General features: G+C 39.7%; 1 protein-coding gene across 1 annotated transcript in view; it reads left to right on the forward strand.

Moving 5' to 3' along the window:
• The first annotated feature begins 1,956 nt into the window (after positions 1-1,956).
• Positions 1,957-24,428, forward strand: part of beta4GalNAcTA (beta1,4-N-acetylgalactosaminyltransferase A) — a 59,674-nt gene continuing 37,202 nt past the window's right edge. Inside the window, exon 1 of the mRNA XM_065217468.1 lies at positions 1,957-2,645. The gene's annotated coding sequence lies outside the window, so the exon portion shown is untranslated. The remainder of the gene's footprint in view (positions 2,646-24,428) is intronic.

Below are 24,428 nucleotides of genomic sequence, written 5' to 3' on the forward strand. Positions count from 1 at the left end.
AAGGAGAAACTTCCGCCGTTTTTCGTAAAGGGATTCCCGGATGGCTTGCGGAAGACTATAGACTATTAAATTAGTAAAGGTCTCCCTCGAGGTCTCCAAATTACCATGCTGGACAAACTGAAGGTGGAATATTTCTCCCACGATCTCGAAGCCAACAAGCCGCTCAAGGTGGTGCTGCGTGGCCTCTTGGACATGGATACCGACACACTAGAAGGCGAACAACCTAGAACTAGCCAAACATTTTAAGCTGGCTCGTCAAGGCGCCATTCATAAGTATCGTGATCAGCTGTATCTGGTCCACCTCCAAAAGAATTCAACGTGCATGACGGATCTGCACAATCTTCGAGCCCTATTCCACATCGTGGTGAAATGAGAATTGTACAAGCCAGTACATCGTGACATCACTCAATGCACAAACTGTTTACAGTTCGGGCATGGAACCAAAAATTGCCACATGGCCAGTCGCTGCAACAAATGTGGCAAAAAATACAACTCCGGCGCTTGCGAGATGATGGAGGCAACTGATGCCATATGTGCCAACTGTGGGGCAACAAACAAGGGTTGTCCGAAATAAGTCGCAATCCGCAAAAAAGGCTTCCATAAGCAACCAACCAGGAGGGGGTACCAGAAAATAACGGGCAGAACTTCCCTGCCATTGGCCAACGGTGACCGATTCCGGTGCTTCCACCACTCCCACTCAACAACCGACTGGCTGCTGCTGCTGCATCGGTCTCGTTAATCGCTGGTGTGCCCAACCCTGCGTCAAATTCGAGTCGTCAAACGTATGCGGTAATCGCTATGGGAAGTGTTGCTAGTTTCCCTACAACTGCTTCATTCCACAGCCGAGTAGTTCTGAAATTTATTTTGCTGAGATTCAGTGAAACAATTGCAGAGACTCAGCTAACAAATAACATTTTGCTGAGATATCAGCTAACAAACAGGTATTTTGCAGAGATAATCAGCAAAAGGAAATGCCGAGGTGATCGGCTGTTGGTAATTTTACCGTGCTAGATTAAGTGTGTGCTTTTGGAGCTACTGTATATGGACGATCAAATGTAAAATACTGTGGTAGTCACAGCATAGTTCTGTCAAACATCAGCAGTTTCATTGATCCATTGGTAATCATTAATTTAAAGGCAACCAATTCGCGATATATTCCGCATAAAGTTGATCGATGTTACAAAACCATCCATGGACCTTACTGACTACCATAACTATTACCATTAAAGTTATAAAATCATAAATAAAAAGGTTCTAATATAATTCCTTTTTCGAAAATGTATTGAGAAAACAAGAATGTGGCATGATAATGGTTCTTAACAACCCATTATTTGTAAAGTCCACTGCGAAAAATCCATAATACATATAAAGTTAAAACTTTATCACACAAACGTTCATGTAAAGTTCCATAACAATTTCAGTTGAAGTTTAGAGCAGAGATTATTAACAATTTTTAACCATTTTTGGTAAGGTCAAGTCAGTGCTAACATTTGAAAACGGCACAAAAGCCATTTGTAAACAAATGGTTTGTGGGCCCTTTACTCACAACTTGAAGTACACCCACGCGATACAACAGCAACATCGGGTAGGGGAAATTTTCCCCTTCCTGGCGATGCTGTTGGTTTGCGTGGGCGTTCTTCGGGTAGCGAGTAAAGGGCCCACAAACCATTTGTTTACAAATGGCTTTTGCGCCGTTTTCAAATGTTAGCACTGAAGTGATGGTTCGCATTTATACGGGTGATTTTGAGACGTATGACCTAAATCTGGACCTGAACTTCATCACAGAATCAACTGTGGCATTCGTAAATATCGCATAAACTCTCCATCGAATGACCACTCCCTCGTCGTGTGTTGTTTTTTACGTTTTTTATGCGCAAACTCCAACTGTTGACAGATGATCTCCGAAAGCTCCGCACCTGCAGTTTTTGTTTACAAAATCAGCACCGTCGTCCTGTGTCGCGCCCGTTGTTGTCCTCCTCCGCGACGGATTTTGTTGTTCTGGATGCAAAGGCAAGGGCAGAAAGAATCTCTCTCGGCTCCACCAGCACCAATGGCTAGTGAAACGTCGACATGAATACATGGTGATTGGTGTTATTTTCTTTTTCTCGAGCGCCGCAACGCAGAATCTCAAAATAATCAAAGCATATAATCACGTCGCGTGTGTCGAAAGTGTTCGCTACTTATACGTGTCATTATCTTCATTATGGATGGATAGTGCGTTGTGGTAAATGGTGATGTTTTGCCTGCGGATGTGGAAACTACTTTCGGAGAGAATCTCGTAATCCACGGCACGACGGAGGTGGTAGCTGAAGCGTGAAGCAAGAAAATCTGCGTGTGTGTCGAAAGTGGTGTGTTATTCGGGGGAATGTTGTAAAAGATTGACCAGCTCCCAAGTCAAGAATCTCAACAATGAAGATCTGGTTTGATGTGAATAATTTAGTCTAATAGAGGTGCGATTCTCGGTTGGAGGCTGTGGCAGTGAAACTGGTAGCAGGTCTCGTGACAAGAGAGCACAAGGAGATTGCGAAACGAAAATAATCTGGTCGAGAGGAAAGGATTTTGCTGTTCTTGTTTTTATTGGATTGGAACGAGCCTTGTTAGGATTGTAGCAGTGAAAAGGAATGAAGCAGTAGAATGTCCTGAAGGTAAGCCACTTTTTAATCTATAATCCAAATGTCACACCGAATGAGTATGGTTCGGAGCGTCGGAGCAGGGAGCTGAAAGTAGAAAAACATACAAATCGATCCAATGCAGCATTTCGCTTTGCGCTCGTCTTCTCTTCTTGATGCCAGAATCTTCCATCCCCAAAACATCATTATCGGTTATGTCATCCCTACTACCTACTGCTATGGCTGGCTCCCTGCCTGGCGGAGAAAGAGAGTGATATGCATGCGGGAATGTAATCTCACCAACCAGAAAAAAACGTGTGATTGATTTTCCTACACCCTGATCGGACTCGGCTGGCCGCTTCTGTCTGCATTGCAAAACAGTTGACCGACTTTACGGTCGCCGTCAGAAGTAGTTCTCTGTTCTCTTCGTTGGTACTTTCGAGGATGCGGTAAATTTGAAGCTATTAAGACGCTGATTTGTGGGTGGTTCGTGCTATCATAAACTACCATTTCGCCACTTAAAAGTTGTTATATTTAAGCTAAAAATTATGTGTTTCTCGAGAAATACTCATGAATCAGAACAATCATTTTGCGGAAGAACACCACTTATCGCTTCCATCTAGCTTCCCCGGTCGTTCTCAATTTACACATTTTATTAGCATTATATTTAGCTGCTACACAGTCGCACATAAAATCCTCCGGAAAGGTGGATTACTACCGAACGAGGAGATAGTGAAAAATCTCATTTATCATCCCTTATCAGGGAGAAAGCAGATATGTCAAGCCTCTCAGCATCATCATCATCATCCCTCCACCGGGGCCAGGACCTAATTAAACATAATATCTAGTCGTATCTGCATCGTTTAAATATTACTATGGATATAGAGATAACACCGACGATGACTAGAGCACTATTTCATCTCGACCGCAAAAGCGGCGGCGGGTGCGAGCGTAATTGCATGTAGGGATAGTAATAAATAAGCCTTCCTCAAACATTTCGGTGCGATGAAAAAGTCTAGCCGGAAAGCAAACATTGCCGGGATTTTTAATATGAGTTTTGATTCGCTTCTTCCCCGAAGAGTCATTCCTGCTTCGAATGGTGCTGCTTCTGGATGTTTGAAAAATCGTTTGCAAACGTCCAGTTTGTTGTTGGTTTTAAGGTAGGCCAGGCACAGCTTTTTCATATCTTTGGTATAATCATTGGCAATTAAATTTAAGGACCTTTTGAGATTTTAAATTTTTATTTTAAAAAATCGCAAAAAATTGAGTTTTGAATACGGTAGTCGTTTTTTTTTTTTTTGGAAAACAAATCTTGAGTACTTTTTCAAAAGGATCAATATAACATTTCTGCCATATTAAGTAGAAGTTCGACAAATTAGGTCTGTTCCCGTACTTGCGGTTTTTGCTTTTGCTATACTGCCGCTCATGGCAAGTCCGTCAGAGTAAACGAGAAATGTGAAATGTCCAGCATGCATACCAGCAACGAAAATAAAATCCAATTCAATTAAAGACCCCTAGCACCCCCATGTTGAATCGGATTTATCAATCAAAATTTCATCAAACACAACAAACGCCTTATAGTATCATATCATTAAAGTTTGAATAAGACCCAAGTAACCATAGGCACGTTATTCCGCCTTTTTGGCTATATACAGCTGAACAACGGCTATACCAGTGTTTGTTAGTTCTGATAAGGCCCGCATATAGCCAAAAAGGTGAAATAACGTGCCTATGGTTGTACTTGGGGAATTCGAATAAATACTCCTAGCGGTTACAAATCAATAATTCCAATTCCAGGCAACAAAAAGTAAAAAGTAAAATCAAATTCAATTAAAGACCCGTAGCAATCCTATTGCTTCAGAGATATTAAAACTAACAATATTTAATATCCCAACTTGCTTGCCGAATAGAAACCTATTCGTATTAAAATTTCAATGATTAATTGTTAAATGTCTAATTATTATGTGTATATGTCTAAAAATAAATATGAAAGTTAATATAAACTTCTTGTTAGGAATATACAAGTTACCTGCACACTCTACAAGTTAAAATGTTATATATATGTATAATAAAAGCAAGAACAAAGTTTGTTAAAATACACATTTAGTACACATAACAACACGTTAAAATTGCTGCAGGAGATGGTTATTGGATTGTCGCGGGTGGATATAGGACTAATGGAAAAAAAGGAGAAGAAAATAAAGAACGCCTAGCTACTGGGTCTGGAGCGACAATCGAGGCTTTTTCCAAAGTACCACGTAAGTGAACAGACCATCATACATAATTAAGAAAAGTAGACGAAGCTAGAACCTCGTGAGCGATTGTGGCCGTTTTTCCCCAGACACCCACGGAGCGAAAGGGGTTAGTCTGTACCGCGCGTATCCTGAAGTTTATCGGCTTGAGGCTTCGGCCTTGTGTTATGTCGCCAATCAGGACGTGACGACCCACGCTAGCTCCCAGTGTTACCCCCTTGTGGACCAAATCTCGGCAATCCAAGCCGGCCCCGAGGGGGACGACTCTATCTACGATGCAGGAAATATTGTGTTTTGCTGTGGCTAACTCCGCATACGCTGAGTAGATAGAAAGAATATTTATCACGATTTTGAAGATTTCCTGCAAAAAGATGATGCGCGATGCAAGTAGATGCGAGAAATGAAAGAAGATTTTTCGAAGATTTATTCGCTAGTGTAAGATTTTTTGAGCACCTAGAATTGAGATTTAAATGTGTCGCCCCCCTCGGCCGGCCCTCGAGTTTTGAGGTTAAACCGACGACGCTCTTCACGACATTGCGTGCTGTTTCCCTGTGTGAGCCACGCCCGACGGCAACCCTGGCCGTAGCCCGAACCACGGTCAATCACACTGGTTCCCTGAGTGATCCCAACCAGACCACGGCGCCCAGAACCATCACGGTCCCCTCCGACCATTCGCCCGCGACCACGTGTCCCCTCAGCAGCCGGCCGCCCATTACACACCCAACCCACTGTAAGTGTTGGTTAGGAAATAAAAAGGATTAAAGTGAATTTGTGTGTCGTTTAATGAAGGAAAGATTGGACTCTTGAATAGCGATTCCATGACAAAAGTCAACCCTGAGAGCGAGAGGCCTCAAGCTCGAGCTAGCCAGTAAAAAGAGGCGGATGTAGCCCACCCCAGACGACCTCCGTGGCTAGACCAGAGGTTAGGGGAACCTTTAGACCTGCCCTTCTGGCCAGGCAGTACCAAATTGCATCAAACAATAAAAACGCTTTTCAGTTGCATTAATTTTATTAACGTAGAAAATAAAATTAAGTTAAAGTATACAGGATATCCTCCCATTGCAGATCAACAATTTCAGTTTCATGAAGCATGCATATCATCAAAGACAAAATAATCAAATTCAATGAAAGAACCCCAGCGCCCCCTTTTTGCATCCGATTCATCAATGGATCAATGAAAATGCTGAGGTTTTGACAGAACTATGCTGTGACTACCACAGTATTTTACATTTGATCGTCCATATACAGTAGCGCCAAAAGCATGCTGTGGTGGGTTCAAAACTTGACCATCTAAAATGATCAATGGATCATTTTAGATGGCTGAGTTTTGAACCCACCACAGCTTGCATTTGGCGCTACTGTATACGGACGATCCAATGTAAAATACTGTGGTAGCCACAGTACGGTGCTGTCAAAACTTCAGCATCTTCAATGATCCATTCCGGAAACAATCTTAACGCCCTGCAGAAGCGTGCATATCATCAAAGTAAAAATATCAAATTCTATTAAAGACCTTTTAGCGCCCCTGTTACTTCAGGGACATTAAAACCAACATTTCCAATTTCATAAAGGGTGTCCACGATGAAATTGCCACACACAAAATTGATTCGCAAAATTCGAGTTTTCATTCGATTGCCATCAAATTTTCAGGGATTGAGAAATAACTATTAAACTTCATTTTACCATTTTACTCGTATTTTATTTAAAGTCCATACGCAAATGCCCGCACCTTGGCCTTAACCCCGGCCATAAGATTCTGCACAACCTGTGAATCAACCGTTTTTTGCATGTAAACCCATACTTTCTTCAGTTCCTCGACTGTCTTCACTACCTTAGGTCGTTTAAGAAGGTGCTGCTTCATAATCGCCCAGTACTTCTCGATGGGGCGGAGCTCCGGAGTGTTGGGAGGGTTGAACATTTTCGGCACGAAATTGACCTTATTGTCCGCATACCACTTCAGCACGTCCTTGGAGTAGTGGCATGAGGCCAAATCCGGCCAGAAGATTGTTGGGACGTTGTGGACCTTCAGGAGAGGAAACAGCCGCGTCTGGAGGCACTCTTTTATGTACACCTGTCCGTTCATCGTGTCCTGGGTCACGAAAGGTGCACTCCGCTTCTCGCACGTGCAGATGGCTTGCCAAACCAGGAATTTCTTCGCAAATTTGGACATCTTCTGAGTGCGGACAAGCTCCGGAACGCTGAACTTATCCTTGGCCGTGAAAAACAGGTTGCCGGGGATCTGTTTGAAGTCGGCCTTCACATATGTTTCGTCGTCCATGATGCAGCATTCAACTTTCGTCAGCATGTTGAGGTACAACTTCCTGGCACGGGTTTTTGGCGGACTTGTTCTGCTTCTCATCGCGATTAGGGGCCTTTTGTACCTTGAACGTTCGAAGCCCAGCCTTAGTTTTGGCCTTCTGGACAAAACTTCGGCTTAGGTGCAGCTTCTTAGCCACATCCCTAACGGAGGCGTTCGGATTTCGGTTGAAGGCCCCAACTACGCGGTTGTGATTTTTGGTGTTGTACGGAATACTTTTTCCTTCACTTCTGGGCTTCCGATCGGTGGTCAACCGTTCCTCGAACCGCTTAATCACTCGCGACACCGTGGAACTCGCGATTCCCAACGTTTTAGCGATGGAACGATGCGAGAGATCCTTGTTCTCGTGATGAATGCGCAAGATTTTATCACGCACGAGCTGTTCTTTCGACTCCATTTCCGCGAGTTTTGATCACAGGACTTTAAAACTTGCAGGATGTAAATAATGCACTATGAACTAAATCCACCCAAATTTTCATTAAATTCTACCCAACGGTTAAAAAGTTAGAGCAATTTCATAGTGTGGCAATTTCATCGTGGACACCCTTTAAAACATTACAAACGCTTTTCAGTTTCATTAACATCATCAAACTTAACAAAATATCAAATTCAATTAAAGAACTCTAGCGCCCCCTGTTGCAGCAGTGATATTTGAAACCACACATCCAATTTCCCCATTTTTCAAACGCCCTCCACGAGCATGCTCATCATCAAAATAAACACAAAAAATTAAATTCAATGGATCAATGAAAATGCTGAGGTTTTGACAGAACTGTGCTGTGGCTACCACAGTATTTTACATTTGATCGTCCATATACAGTAGCGCCAAAAGCATGCTGTGGTGGGTTTAAAACTTGACCATCTAAAATGATCAATTAAAGACCCCTAGCTCTGTTGCTTCAGTGAAATTAAATCCAACAATGGATCATTTTAGATGGCTGAGTTTTGAACCCACCACAGTTTTCATTTGGCGCTACTGTATACGGACGAACCAATGTAAAATACTGTGGTAGCCACAGTACGGTGCTGTCAAAACCTCAGCATCTTCAATGATCCATTACAATTTCGTCATACAAAAGTTTTCCAATGGATCATTGAAGATGCTGAGGTTTTGACAGCACCGTACTGTGGCTACCACAGTATTTGACATTGGTTCGTCCGTATACAGTAGCGCCAAATGAAAACTGTGGTGGGTTCAAAACTCAGCCATCTAAAATGATCCATTGCATCAGTATCCAATGGATCAATGAAAATGCTGAGGTTTTGACAGAACTGTGCTGTGGCTACCACAGTATTTTACATTTGATCGTCCATATACAGTAGCGCCAAAAGCATGCTGTGGTGGGTTAAAAACTTGACCATCTAAAATGATCAATTATGAAAAAAATCAAATTAAGATTCCTAGCGCCCCCTGTTACAAACCAACAATTCCAATTTCAGGAAACGAAAATTAAACAATAAAATAAAATTCAACTAAAGACTACTTGCGCCCCTGTTGCTTCAGTGACATTAAACCAGCAGCTCAAACTTCATCAAACATTACAAACGCCTTTCAGTTGCATGAGTATTATCAAGATACAAAAATAATTTTAATAGAGATTCCTAGCGCCCCCTGTTACAAACCGATACTTCCAATGGATCAATGAAAATGCTGAGGTTTTGACAGAACTGTGCTGTGGCTACCACAGTATTTTACATTTGATCGTCCATATACAGTAGCGCCAAAAGCATGCTGTGGTGGGTTTAAAACTTGACCATCTAAAATGATCAATTTCAGGAAATAATAAAAAAAATCAAATAAAATTGAAACAAAGACCGTCATTTCGAATTTCATCAAACATTACAAACGCTTTTCAGTTGCATAAGTATCATTAAGGTATCAAAAAGAAATTAAATGAAGGTTCCTGGCGCCTTCTATTGCAAATCAATAATTACAATTGCAGGAAACAAAAACTAAAAAATTAAATCAAATCCATTTTAAGACCCCTAGCGCCCCTCGTTGCTTTAGGAACATTAAAATCAACATTTCCAATTTAATCAAAAATTATAAATGCTTTCCAGATGTATTAGTATTACCACCAAAGTATAAAAAATATCAAATTCTATTAAAGACCCCTAGCGCCCCCTGTTACAAACCAACAATTCCAATTTCAGGAAACAAAAATTTAAAAAAAATCAAATTTAACTAAAGACCCCTAGCGCCCCTTTTGCTTTAAGGAAATTAAAAGCAAAAATTCAAATTTCCTGAAACATCACAAGCGCCTTCAATTTGTATTTGTATCATTAAAAATGAATAACAATAAATACTCTTAGCGTCCCATAATGCAAACCATTTAAATTTAATGAAAAAATCAAAACGCCTTCCAGAAGCATGTAAATCATCAAAGAGAAAATATTTAAAATCAAATTCAATTAAAGAACCCTAGTGCATCAGAACCCTCTGTTGCACAGAACCCCCTGTTGCATCAGAATCAAGTATTTCAATTTCATCAAACATTACAAACGCCTTCCAGTTACATTGGTATAATCAAAGTATGAAATAAAATAAAAATAAAGACTCCTAGCGCCGCCAGTTGTAAACTGACTATTCTAATTTCATGAACATTGTAACAGCATCCAGAAGCATGCATGTCATCAAAGTAAAAAAAATATACAAAATTTAATCAAATACCCCTGGTGCCCTCCTGTTACATCAAAGATATTAAAAAAACACACTTTCATTTTCCTTATTTTCCAAACGCCTTGCAGTTTCATGAGTATCATCAAAGTAAAAAACAAATCAAATTTAAATTAAATACTCCTAGCGCCCCCTGTAGCTTGTTGTTATTTAAAAATAAAATCATCATTTTTAATTCCTCCACCGTTTTTGCTTTTGCATAAAAATTAGAAAATAAATCAAGTTTTTAAAGATAGTTTTGTGTGAAGGCATTTAAACTAATAATTACAATTTTGTCAAACACTTCATGACTGCCCACGGCGGCTGTCTCAGAGAACTTAGATTTTTTTTTGTTCAACCTGCTGATACATCACAAGAAAAGAGTATGTTATTTTAGATTACAAGCACAAGTGCAGGGCTGTTACAACAGGCGCGGATTTCGCGATTTTCGCGGATTTGTCGCGGATTTGAACTTTCAGTCGCGAAAATCGCGGAAACATTAAATGATGTCGCGAAAATCGCGAAGAGACTGATGTGCTGTTACAAAAAATGTGGAATTCATTGTAACCTTTCCGTCTCGGATTATTTTGCTGTCATCATGTTTGTTCATTAGGCTCTCAATTTTTAACCGTTTCGAACCAAACACGCTGCAAATAACCGAGAAATGATCTCAATTCCATAAGTCACACCGGATTTACACGGAAATTTCCTGAGGTCTGTCCAATGTGAGACATTTTCCTTTTTTTACAATATGAACATAGTATTTTTCGTTGTCAAATCATAAACGAATCGTTTATATGGGAGTAGTTTTTGCATGTATACCGGATATTCTAGGTTCTCCAAATCGTCCTGGAGTTCAGGTGATTTGTTCTACTATATCAACCAAGACTCCAATAGTGTCTGTAGTATCGAAATATGTCCAAACAGATTCAAAGTGTCTATGTGGATTGTACCCGACCTATTGCTACGTATACAAGATGATCTGAAATCATTCTGGAGATCAGATTATTTTTCTATTAGATCATCTAAGAGTAATTCAATATCTGTAGTATCGGAATATGCCCAAACAAATTTGCAGTGTCTATGTCGATCATGCCAATCTATTTCCGTGTATGCCAAATGTTCTAGGATTTCCAAGTCGATATTTCGATGACACAGATATTATCCTAGTCTTTGTTTATTTAGTAAAACCAATCATCTGAACTGCTGGACGAATTGGAGAACCTAGATTATCTGGTATACATGGAAATAATTTAACATTATCTGTACAGACACCATGAAGCTGTTTGTACATATTTCGATACTACAGACTTTATCCCAGTCATGGTTGATCTTGTAGAATAAATCATCTGAACTCCAGAACAATTTGGAGAACTTAAAACATCTGCTATACATGACAATAGTTCATGCATGATCCACATAGACACTGTGCATCTGTCTGGAAATCTTTCGATACTAGAGACATTGTCCTAATCTCGGTTGATCTAGTAGATAAAATTATCTGCACTCCAGGACGATTTGAAGAACCTTGAACATCTGGATTACTCGGAAATAGATCATGCATGATCCACATAGACACTTTGAATCTGATTGGAAATTTTTCGATATTACAGACATTATTGCAGTCTTGGTTGATCTAGTAGAACAAATCAACTGATGTCCTCACGGAGAACCAACTATAGCAGACGCAATTATTTTTCCGGTCAAAATAACATTAATATTGTTCAATTGTTTTAGAGATAACCCGAAACTATAGTTGATTTGACTATATATAGAGGGCAACAACTATAGTCCATAGTTGGCTCCTCGGTTGGCTCAACTATATTTTTCAATAGATGAACAAACGTCAAACTTCAAAATACAACTATGCTTTAGTTGATTCAAGAAAACTATTGTTAGGGAAGCAAAATTTTACAATGTTTATTAAACGAACTGTTCTTCATTATCGACATACACTCCCGGAAATAAATATAAAGACACATAAAAAAGCATGGCGCCTACCAAATATAAGAATCAGAGGAATTCTTAACCGTGTATTTTTGGAAGCCACATTATCATGCTACAATATCACCTATAGAAATAACCAATTGCATCATGTACGCAGGGGAAATAAATGGAAATGTGATTTTCTCCTTCGGAAATAAATATAAAGACGCCATACAAAAATGTATGGGAAATTGGTCATTTTCGAAACATTACTAAGCATGTCAACAATGGATCATTTTAGATGGCTGAGTTTTGAACCCGCCACAGCTTGCATTCGGCGCTACTGTATACGGACGATCCAATGTAAAATACTGTGGTAGCCACAGTACGGTGCTGTCAAAACCTCAGCATCTTCAATGATCCATTCTTGTAGCACCAAAATAACCAAAGAGTTAGTTAAAGTAATAATGGATCATTGAAGATGCTGAGGTTTTGACAGCACCGTACTGTGGCTACCACAGTATTTTACATTGGATCGTCCGTATACAGTAGCGCCGAATGCAAGCTGTGGCGGGTTCAAAACTCAGCCATCTAAAATGATCCATTAAACTTAATTTCTGAAACGTTTTAAGCAGATCCAATCGCTAGAAGTTATCAAAAATTACAAAAAATCATTGGTTGATCAGCGATGATTAATTAGGTGATACATACATTTAGGCGTTTTCCGAGTTAGAATTTGTCTTGAAATGTTCAAACAAATTAATAGGAAGATGGGAAGAGCGCGTAGGCCCGTCACCCCCTCACTTTTACTAGATATCAGTTTTAGTGTAACTAAATAAACACAGGTCATCTTCCTATTAATTTGTTTGAACATCTCAAGACACATTCTAACTCGGAAAACGCCTAAATGTATGTATAACCTAATTAATCATCGCTGATCAACCAACGATTTTTTGTAATTTTCGATAACTTCTAGCGATTGGATCTGCTTAAAACGTTTCAGAAATTAAGTTTAATTATTACTTTAACTAACTCTTTGGTTATTTTGGTGCTACAAGAATTGTTGACATGCTTAGTAATGTTTCGAAAATGACCAATTTCCCATACATTTTTGTATGGCGTCTTTATATTTATTTCCGAAGGAGAAAATCACATTTCCATTTATTTCCCCTGCGTACATGTTGCAATTGGTTATTTCTATGGGTGATATTGTAGCATGATAATGTGGCTTCCAAAAATGCATGGTTTAGAATTCCTCTGATTGTTATATTTGGTAGGCGCCATGCTTTTTATGTGTCTTTATATTTATTTCCGGGAGTGTATTAAGGAAGTTTGTTTTGCTTCTTTATCGATCTCAAAAACACAACTGCAAAATCATAAAAAAGGTGAACAAGAACATTCAACTAAATTTGAACCGTGTTCATCTGCGTGAGAGCCAGTTATCTTATCGCCTGCTATACGCATCACAAATTAAAAGTATGTGGATTTATGATAATCACTTGAAACCAAATTATATAACTAAATTACATTTGACGGTTGTTATAATTGATCAAAGTTATAGTTGAATTGAGTATAAGATGAACAGTTGAATCTATAAGGTAGATATGATTGAGTTGATGGTCAAATTAATGTTGGAATAACTATAGGTTTCTTTCAAACAACAATATTTGTCCATGTGAAAGTAACTATTAGGATTGTTATCTTAACTTAACGAATTTGTTCTCCGTGCTGGACGATTTGGAAAACCTATAATTTCGTGACCAACAAGTGTGACTTATGAAACTCTGGTAATTTCTCGATTATGTGCAGGGTGTTTGGTTTGAATCGGTAAAAAGTGAGAAAACTAGAGCCAAATTAACTGCAATATTTAGGACAGAAAAATACGTCAGAGACGCAAAGGTAAATTTTCAAAAAAATTGCATTTCAAATGAAAATGAATTATTTATTTTTTAAATCTTGGCCGGTATTATTCAATAGAATCTCATAATGTAAAGGGTGTCCACGATGAAATTGCCACACACAAAATTGATTCGCAAAATTCGAGTTTTCATTCGATTGCCATCAAATTTTCAGGGATTGAGAAATAACTATTAAACTTCATTTTACCATTTTACTCGTATTTTATTTACAGTCCATACGCAAATGCCCGCACCTTGGCCTTAACCAACCGTTTTTTGCATGTAAACCCATACTTTCTTCAGTTCCTCGACTGTCTTCACTACCTTAGGTCGTTTAAGAAGGTGCTGCTTCATAATCGCCCAGTACTTCTCGATGGGGCGGAGCTCCGGAGTGTTGGGAGGGTTGAACATTTTCGGCACGAAATTGACCTTATTGTCCGCATACCACTTCAGCACGTCCTTGGAGTAGTGGCATGAGGCCAAATCCGGCCAGAAGATTGTTGGGACGTTGTGGGCCTTCAGGAGAGGAAGCAGCCGCTTCTGGAGGCACTCTTTTATGTACACCTGTCCGTTCATCGTGTCCTGGGTCACGAAAGGTGCACTCCGCTTCCCGCACGTGCAGATGGCTTGCCAAACCAGGAATTTCTTCGCAACTTTGGACATCTTCTGAGTGCGGACATGCTCCGGAACGCTGAACTTATCCTTGGCCGTGAAAAACAGGTTGCCGGGGATCTGTTTGAAGTCGGCCTTCACATATGTTTCGTCGTCCATGATGCAGCATTCAACTTTCGTCAGCATGTTGAGGTACAACTTCCTGGCACGGGTTTTGGCGGACTTGTTCTGCTTCTCATCGCGATTAGGGGCCTTTTGTACCTTGAACGTTCGAAGCCCAGCCTTAGTTTTGGCCTTCTGGACAAAACTTCGGCTTAGGTGCAGCTTCTTAGCCACATCCCTAACGGAGGCGTTCGGATTTTGGTTGAAGGCCCCAACTACGCGGTTGTGATTTTTGGTGTTGTACGGAATACTTTTTCCTTCACTTCTGGGCTTCCGATCGGTGGTCAACCGTTCCTCGAACCGCTTAATCACTCGCGACACCGTGGAATTCGCGATTCCCAACGTTTTAGCGATGGAACGATGCGAGAGATCCTTGTTCTCGTGATGAATGCGCAAGATTTTATCACGCACGAGCTGTTCTTTCGACTCCATTTCCGCGAGTTTTGATCACAGGACTTTAAAACTTGCAGGATGTAAATAATGCACTATGAACTAAATCCACCCAAATTTTCATTAAATTCTACCCAACGGTTAAAAAGTTATAGCAATTTCATAGTGTGGCAATTTCATCGTGGACGCTTTTTAAGCAACAATCAATACGAAACTAACAATTTTAAATTGGCTCACTACTTGACTAGCCTATTGGTCCCAAGCAAACGATTAACGTATCCCATTCTAGTCGAAATTCTAGTACTACGCAATGTTTGTTTTGATTCGCTATGAAAGTTTGACAGATAAAATGAGGGGTTATTGGTTTTTCCTATGTTTCGAGGGGTGAATCGATTAGCTTGGGACCGAAGAGAGTACCAGAGCTGAGCCAAAAAGTTGAGCACGTTATTTCGGGACCTTCTAGTCTTAGAGTTACCTCTATGCTTTAAGGATGTTTTATTATGTTCATTAATTACTATGAATTTATACTATACATAAATAACTGAAGATGATACAATGTTTTTTTTTTATTTTAAAGGTTACAAACGATACTCCTTTAGCTCAGTCGGTAAAGGCGCAGCTACAAAGCAAGTCCATGCTGGAGGCGACTGATTCCCGTTCGGTCTATTAATTTTTCGAGTTGGAAAATTTCTCTACTTTCTAGGGCATAGGATGTTACAGGCATAGGAAGCTCTCAATTAAAATGTGAAAGTACTTCAAAGTTGAGAGCAGGCAAAAATCTAAAATGCTATAAGCAATAAGCTTGAAATGCCATGTAGTAGTATGCAAATGCTATTTTTAGTCAATGAAAACAGTTTTTTTTTTTTACCGCGGATTAGTATTTGAAGTCGCGGATTTCTTTTGAGAAATCGTGGATTTCGCGGATCATATTTAGAAAATCTTGTAACAGCCCTGCAAGTGCAGGTACTTAATAAAGCATTGGTTATGATTGTTTACGTGAATTAGAGATTTCAATTATTTTTTTTAAAATTAGACTAATGAGATATTATAATCATCAAACGAACGTAAATAAGAAGATTCAGAAAGTCTAATAGAATTAGGTAGATTAACAAAAGAATTAGGATGCGGGGGTCCGCTTAGGGAGGCAACTAACGTTTAAAGTTGTAGAATAAATCTTCCTATTTAACAAGGAGATCAATAGTTAAGGAAATAAGTAAAAGTAGAGGTATGTGACAATTGATATTTTTTAATCTTTTGTAGGTATTTTTTCCCCTGAGTTTATTGTACTCGATAACTATATTATTCTCTCAATACGTGAAATCTCTGATACACTGGAGTCGCTTTTTACGCGGTTTTTTTTTACACGGTTTTTTTTACGCGGATTTTTTTTACGCGGGACGTATCACCCGCGTAAAAAGCGACTCCAGTGTATATGCGGTTAAAGCATTAGAGTTAACTTATTTCTTAGTGTTCAAGTACTTACATTTGTAAACAGCAGTCAATGTTAATCTATGAACTAAACCCTACGTGACTGTAAAATCGATCTTTCCTTATGTGATATTGACGCATCGATGCACGTTTAACTTTTCGCGGCTGTCGGAATCAACGCGCCTACGTCTACGGAGCTTACGCAGAAGTGATTCGCAATTCGGTAGAGCTTGCCAAAAGTGTTTTGAGCTTATGTAGTTTAGAATTTGTTCGGTACGGTCGCAAAATTTTGAATTGATTGATACGTGCGGTAAAATAACTAAATTGAAACAAAGCTCAATAGTAAAATAACTAGAATGTCTAGGGAGGAAACCAAAATTAATCAACTTGCCAACTTAAGCTATCACATTTATTTTAGTGGCACTATTTAAGTGATAATAAGCTGTTTTTTTCTCTTCGGTTGTTTTTTTGCGCGATTTTTGTATCTTACGTAATTTAGATGTTTAGCTCTAAACGGTTTTACTGACTCGAGGTCGTTCCTTAAGCGGTTTTGGTGTAGGTTAAATCTTTGGCGGCTGTCGGAATCAACCCGCCTACGTCTGCGGAGCTTACGCAGAAGTGATACGCAATTCGGTACAGCTTGTCAAACGCTTTTGAGCTTAAATCGCGAAATCTTGAAATGATAGATACGTTCTTTAAATTAACTAATTGTATACAAAGCTCAGTAGTACATAAGTAGAATATCTAGGGAGAAAACCAAAACTAATCAACTTGCCAACATAGACTATCACATTTATTTTGGTGGCACCAAGGGGTGGTCACTCTACACACTTATTTTGCGCCAACATTTTTCTCAGTGTACCTCAGTGTGCCGCAGCTGTATCGGTAGTGCCAAGAAGTCATTGAACTGACTTTTGTTTGCTTGTGAATAATGCCTCGTTTGGCAACCCGGTATTTTAACAGCTCTTGTTTTTGTTTTGATTTTCAATGTTTTCAAAAACATTCATCTTCGGCGGAAGGCCGACCCCGCACAACGAACGTCAATCATTAGCCCTTCTGGGAGCTGGCGGAGGAAATGGATTTGCACCGAATTTGTCACCGCTCGAGTATCATCCGTCGGAAAACAACACCGGCCGGAACACACGTCGGACTGATGAAGGATGCACCGCTGACCCGAAACGGACCAGCCAACTTCATTCAACCGGCACAGCAACAGGGCGCAGTTATGATGGTCTACGGACTCGATAACAACACAGCCAACACCGTGTTCTGCCTGTATGGAAATGTTGTCAGAATAAAGTCTGAAGACCAAAGAGGGTACCGCCATGGTCTAGATGGGAGACACCATCGTAGTCGAATGTACACCCTGCCGGAAAATTCGATCAGCTTCAAGGTCTACAGCGCCTTCAAGAACAATCACTTCCTAGGCCAGCAAAAATCGCATTCCCCACTTATTCTATACCCCACCCGTATGCCGTTCGAGGATCTGCTGCTGACTGCATTCACCACCAAGGACTGCCACCCGTTGAAAGTGCAAATGTTCCCGCTGAAATCGGAGATTTCCTCCTCCGGATTGGTCGAGTTCCCGAGCGTAGCCCTGGCCCATGAACTGCAACCACAGCGCGATCAATCACAAATGCACAAAATTCCAGTTCATTATGATGTATAGTATGTTCTGTACAATATTTCTGAAAATAAATTCCGTGTTCTAAGATATCGACAAGGTGTGTAAAACGTTTAATTGTGCGAGAATTTCTGCCGAATCTATATGCGCATTGAAATAATGTCGTTGATGAAGAAAAGCATTGCAAATTGGCGGTGCTCCTTAAGTGTTTGTATATTGATGAGCATGCAGCGCGCTTCATAAGATGGTAATGGAAATGCAGTCCAATTCAATTTACGTAAAGCATATAAAAGGAATTGTTTTTGGACAGATTCTATGCGTTCTTCGTGTATGGAAATGTATGGATTCCATACTAGGTGGCAGTATTCCAGAATTGGCCTTACATAAATGGTATATAAAAGCTTAATAGTGTATGGGTCTTCGAAATTATGACTGAACCTTTTGATGAAGCCTAGCATTCTGTTTGCTTTACTAATGATAGTATTATAATGTTCTATAAAAGTTAGTTTGGAGTCTAGGATTACACCTAGATCTCTTACAATTTTGCTTTTTTCTACTATTTGGTTGCCTAATGATATTTCAATATGCGGTGTTTCAATTTTTCTGCTAAATGCTATTGCAGTACATTTTTTTACGTTCAGTTGAAGTAGACTTTTACTACACCAGGTGTGGAATATATTGATTTCATTCTGGCATTCTTCTGCATCGCTAGAATTACTTATTTCCATAAAGAGCTTCATGTCGTCTGCATATACAAGCAATTTTATTTTTTTAAGTATGTAGGAAATGTCGTTTATGTACAAAATAAAAAGAAGTGGGCCTATATGAGAACCCTGGGGTACCCCAGAGGTGGCTGAAATTGGTTCTGAAAGTTTATTTTGAACGCGGACTATTTGTTTACGATGTACGATATTTTCTGCAATTTGAGGATTAATAATGGTATGTCGATGCGGTCAAATGCTTTACTGAAGTCGGTGTATAGCGCTTCAACGTGCTTGCCACTGTCCAACGCTTTAATAATGAAAGATACATATTCTAAAGGGTGATACGGTCAAAATTTGGTCAATATCAACTTGACGTATTTCTTTCAATTTTGCATTTAAAAAACCTGAACACCCCTCATTTTGAAGGTGTGTGTGTGTAGAATGTTGCTCCTATTTTGATTTTGGAATTCACTTCTCAGTTGTCAAAATGCCGTCCAAGCAAGAAGAGCAGCGTATCAAAATTTTGCTCGCGCATCGCGAAAATCCGAGCTACTCGCACGCAAAGTTGGCAAAATCGCTAAAAGTTGCCAAATCAACCGTTACAAATGTAATTAAAGTGTTTGGGGAACGTTTGTCGACAGCCAGGAAGTCTGGATCGGGGGAAATCGAAAACCGTAAGCCGCTGAGACGACAAAGAGAGTTGCCGGTAGTTTCAAGCGAAACCCTAACCTCTCTCTCCGAGATGCCGCAAATAAGCTGGGTGTATCGTCTACAACCGTGCATCGAGCCAAAAAACGAGCCGGACTATCGACTTACAAGAAGGTAGTGACTCCAAATCGCGATGATAAACAAAATACGACGGCCAAAGCGCGATCCCGGAGGCTGTACACGACGATGCTGACGAAGTTTGACTGCGTGGTAATGGACGACGAAACCTACGTCAAAGCCGACTACAAGCAGCTTCCGGGACAGGAGTTTTATACGGCAAAAGGAAGGGGAAAGGTAGCAGATGTTTTCAAGCACATGAAACTGTCAAAGTTCGCAAAGAAATATCTGGTTTGGCAAGCCATCTGTACCTGTGGCTTGAAAAGCAGCATTTTCATAGCTTCCGGGACTGTCAACCAAGAAATTTACGTGAAAGAGTGTTTGAATAAACGTCTGCTGCCTTTCCTGAAGAAACACGGTTGTTCCGTACTGTTTTGGCCGGATTTGGCATCTTGCCATTACGGTAAAAAGGCCATGGAGTGGTACGCCGCCAACAACGTGCAGGTGGTTCCCAAGGACAAGAACCCTCCCAACACGCCAGAGCTCCGCCCAATTGAGAAATACTGGGCTATTGTCAAGCGGAACCTAAAGAAGACCAAAAAAACTGCTAAGGGCGAGCAGCAGTTCAAGGCAAACTGGCTTTCTGCGGCGAAGAAGGTGGACAAGGTGGCTGTAAAAAATCTGATGGCAGGGGTCAAGCGTAAGGCCCGGCAATTCGGATTTGGAAAAGCGGAAGCCTAACTGAATATTTTACCTGAATTTTATACTAATTGAACTTGAAAAAGAATTTTAATTTGATTTTTTAAATAAACGATTTCACCGATTTACACGCGTTTTCCCTTGACCAAATTTTGACCGTATCACCCTTTAGAAGATTAGAGGTAGTTGAGCGACCTTTAAAAAAGCCGTGCTGTGTACTTGTAATTAGATTTTTCACCTGCTGAAAAATATTGCCGTTTACGATTGATTCAAAAAGTTTTGGAATGCAAGAAATAATAGCAATTCCACGATAATTTCGAATGTCTGATTTTGCACCTGATTTGAAAATAGGTACCAAATAAGATGATTTCCAAGTTTCAGGGAATTTTCCAATTTTTCAGAGACATGTTGAAAAGACGCTCTAGAGGAAATGCGAGTTCTTCAGAAAGGTTTTTCAAAAATATGGGTGCGATGCCGTCAGGTCCAGACCCTTTCGACGCGTTTAAGTTTTTTAGTGCATTGAGGACTTCATGTTGAGAAAGTTGGTTGACAGAGATGTTTTTAGAAATTTCAGGAATGAATGCAAAGAAATCGCGGTCACGATCTTCTTCGGAAAATGTGGTGTATACTTCTTGGAAGAAATTTGGAAAGGGATCACATTTGCATCCAAATTCATTCGCGAAGGAAATTACATAATCAAAAAAGTTCTTAGGACATGATTTGACTTCATTTTCGACTTTGCGGTTATAGTCCTCATATGCAGAATTGATGGCTGTATTTAATTGGTTGCATAAGTTGTGATAGTTTCGCAAATTGGTTTCAGTTTTTTCTTTTTTGTATAGTTTATGAGCTTACTGTTTTTTTATTCTTTAAATTTTTCAGTTGTGGATTGAACCATGCGGGTAGTTTATTGTTTTGTGTTCGTCTTCTTTTTTTTTTTGATGGTACAGTTTCTAAAATTAGGCTTTGAAGAATTGAGTGAAATTTTTCTACTTCAGTATCGACATTTCCTTCAATACTTAATAAGTTTTGCCAATTTATTGTACATAGTCTACGTTTGGCTTCTTCGTAATTTGCTTTAAGGTATATTGATGTATAGTATGTATATACACTACCCGTCATAAGTGATGACTCGCGTAGAAAAGTATTGCAACACTCGTTTGAATATTGCATCACCCTCAAAAAAGTTTAGCATCACCCAAGAAAAGTTTATATTTTCTCTAAAATTTGAACAAATTCACTGTATCACTTAAATTATTGTGGTAAACATTCAGAAAGCTCTTAATTAGACTATGAAAGCGTTGCAGAAAGTTATGGCTCCCGGTAGAGAAGTAAGATATCACTATGGATAGTACTGAATCATTTCGAGCTAGAAATCATTTCAAATTTATTGATCTAGTAGATTTTCAGGTCTGATTCACATCAAATTCAAGTGATTTCAAACTTTTCAGCTTTGATTCACATCAAATTCAAGTGATTCCAAACTTTTCAGGTCTGATTCACATCCAATTCAAGTGATTCCAAACTTTTCAGGTCTGATTCACATCCAATTCAAGTGATTTCAAACTTTTCAGCTCTGATTCAGACCCAATTCAAGTGATTTCAAACTTTTCAGGTCTGATTCACATCAAATTCATGTGATTCTAAACTTTTCAGGTCTGATTCATATCAAATTCAAGTGATTTCAAACTTTTCAGTTCTGATTCACTTCAAATTCAAATCATACCAAACTATTGGGTATAGAATCGCAACGACTTCACGAGATTCTAAACTTTTCAGGTCTGATTCTCCGTGGAGCGATATTATTCTTATGGCGGTTAAAGTATATTAAATGATTTACTATTTTTCATAGTGATTTCAAACTTATCTACTAAGGATCAATAAATTTTGAAATGATTTCTAGCTCGAAATGATTCAGTACTATCCATAGTGATATCTAACTTCTCTACCGTGAGCCATCACTTTCTGCAAAACTTTCCTAGTCTAATTAAGAGCTTTCTGAATGTTTACCACAATAATTTAACAGTGAATTTGTTCAAATTTTAGTGAAAATATAAACTTTTCTTGGGTGATGCTAAACTTTTTCAGGTGATGCAATATTCAAATGAGTGTTGCAATACTTTTCCACGCGAGTCGTCACTTATGACGGGTAGTGTATAGTATGTATAGTATAGTATGAAGTATAGCGACTATATTATGAAGCTGTGCTTCTTCTCCTCCAAAAAGATGACCAGTGCGTGGAGCAACGAGAACATCGAAAACACGTTAGCTTTCTTTTTCTGAGAAAAGAAAGGATTTTCCTTTCTCTGTGTAGTTAATGTTATGATTCGTAATTATAATTTCTTGTTGTGTTAGGTGGAAGTGCAAAAAGGCAGGAGAGTACAAATAATTTGTTGGACGATGGAACGGTTGGTGTAGCAGTCACCGCCATGGATGTATTCGAGCAGTTCGAATGGTCGGATGGTATGGTTTTTGTTTTTTTGTTGACGATCCGATTAAAACTCAAGCACCGCTTGTCGTGACCTGCCCGAGATTTCCAGCGTCGGCCACGACTACACGAATTAGCGATGCGGCTCCCACGGCTGCGGCTGCTTCCAATGCTGCTGCCGCTGTTCCTTCTGCTAGTCCGTCTCCTCTAAAATTCATAAAAAAAAGACGGACCAGCAGCAGCATTAGAAGCAGCCGCAGCCGTGGGAGCTGCATCGCTAGTTCGTGTAGCCATGGCTGGAAACCTCGGTCAGGTCAAGATACCGCTGTCAGCTGTTCTTCGTCTGGGAGGAAATGTGGATGCGACTGCCGTCACGGGTGTAACGATTTTGAGAATCCATGGCGAGACTTGGTGGAAATTCACGGTTGTTTTGAAAATAATTTGACTATATTGTGGCAACATCAATAACAAATTTTGACACATGCACACTGCGTAAGCGTAGAAAAAGTTCAGTGTTGCCAGTAACTTTAAAGGTCATAATAATTGTACCCATTGGTGCCAAACAGCGACAATGAGGACACCCGGGTGTGTCCAAGTTTGATTTTGGCACACCGTGTAGAGTGACCAACCCCTTGGGTGGCACTCAATGATAATAAGCCTTTTTTTCTCGTTTCAGTTGTCTCGCACGGCTTTCGGAATTTGCGCGGTTTTCGTAACTTACATAATTTAGATATTTAATTCGAAATGGATTTACTTATTCAATCGGTTTACTACGCGGAAGTATCTACGCGCACACGTCACATCATTTTTTTCATAACTATCTTGAAAAAATACACACGGAATCCAGTGTTCAAGCTGCCAACATAGGCTAGTCGTTCTGCTGTATTGTCAAAGATAGAAGCAAAATTTATTCAAATGGGACAAGTCTTGAAAACTAAGCTGTCCACGCAGCTCCAGTTGATACCCAATAAAAAAAGAACCTGTGACCATACTTGCACGGTTCACGTTGTCTCTCGAGCCCGCTCCAAAAGAAGTAGTTGACGAACTGTTTTCATTCCCAGTGATGGCCTGGACCTGATGCTTGATAGACTCGAATGAATGAACCATCCGGGTCACTTGTGGTAACGTGAGTGTCTCCTTACGCAGAAGCTTTTCCCTCAACTCCGTAGGAGCGTAGTAAATTATTTTGTCAATGATACAAAAATCTCGGCTTTCCGCTGCAGTCTTACCGAAATCACACTTCTTCGCTTGCTCAGTACATCGCATCATTTCGTTAGCGGCTCACACAATCCTTCAGATGTACTTACCGGTGTCAGCTTGCAAAACTCATTCCTTTCGAACAAATCGTGTTGTTTTGGTGAAAAATGACCGCAGCACCAAACGCATACTGTGGTGGGTTCAAAACTTGGCCATCTAAATTGATCAATTTAGTAGCATTTTTCTCCTCACTGGCAGCAACAACCACTTCGACAGTGAGCATGCATAAGGGCCTATACGCGATGATCGATTCTCTTCATCGATTTTCTCTTTTGTTAATAACTCGCTAGATTTAACGTTTCTCGGTACGTTTGCTATTGCTTTTGATAGCTAATACAACTTGTTACAACTCTGCATTGAACAAATTCTAGAAAATTGTTTCGCTTAGCTGTAGCAATGCAAAGAGAAATTCGATGAAGAGAATCGATCATCGCGTATACGCCCTTATGAATGCTCACTGTCGACTTATTTCTCTTCCATCACAACCATTCTTTACGAACCTGCGTTTCTGGAAGATGATTAAATTTGAACGGGCTGATGTTCCAACCTTCCATTCTCAGTAGGCGGTGACTTGATGGTGTCTCGGTAGCTAGAATTTGTTTTTATTGTACTCGTGTGGACTTCGTTACCATGGTAACACCACAACAACTTTGAAGGTGTTTTTACCTTTTTCTTCCGATCTGTTTTCTACAAATTATAGT

This window comes from Ochlerotatus camptorhynchus, unplaced genomic scaffold (assembly GCF_037179485.1).
Source record: "Ochlerotatus camptorhynchus isolate MF236.1 unplaced genomic scaffold, CSIRO-AGI_Acam_v1.1 ptg000077l, whole genome shotgun sequence".
NCBI classification, from domain to species: domain Eukaryota; kingdom Metazoa; phylum Arthropoda; class Insecta; order Diptera; family Culicidae; genus Ochlerotatus; species Ochlerotatus camptorhynchus.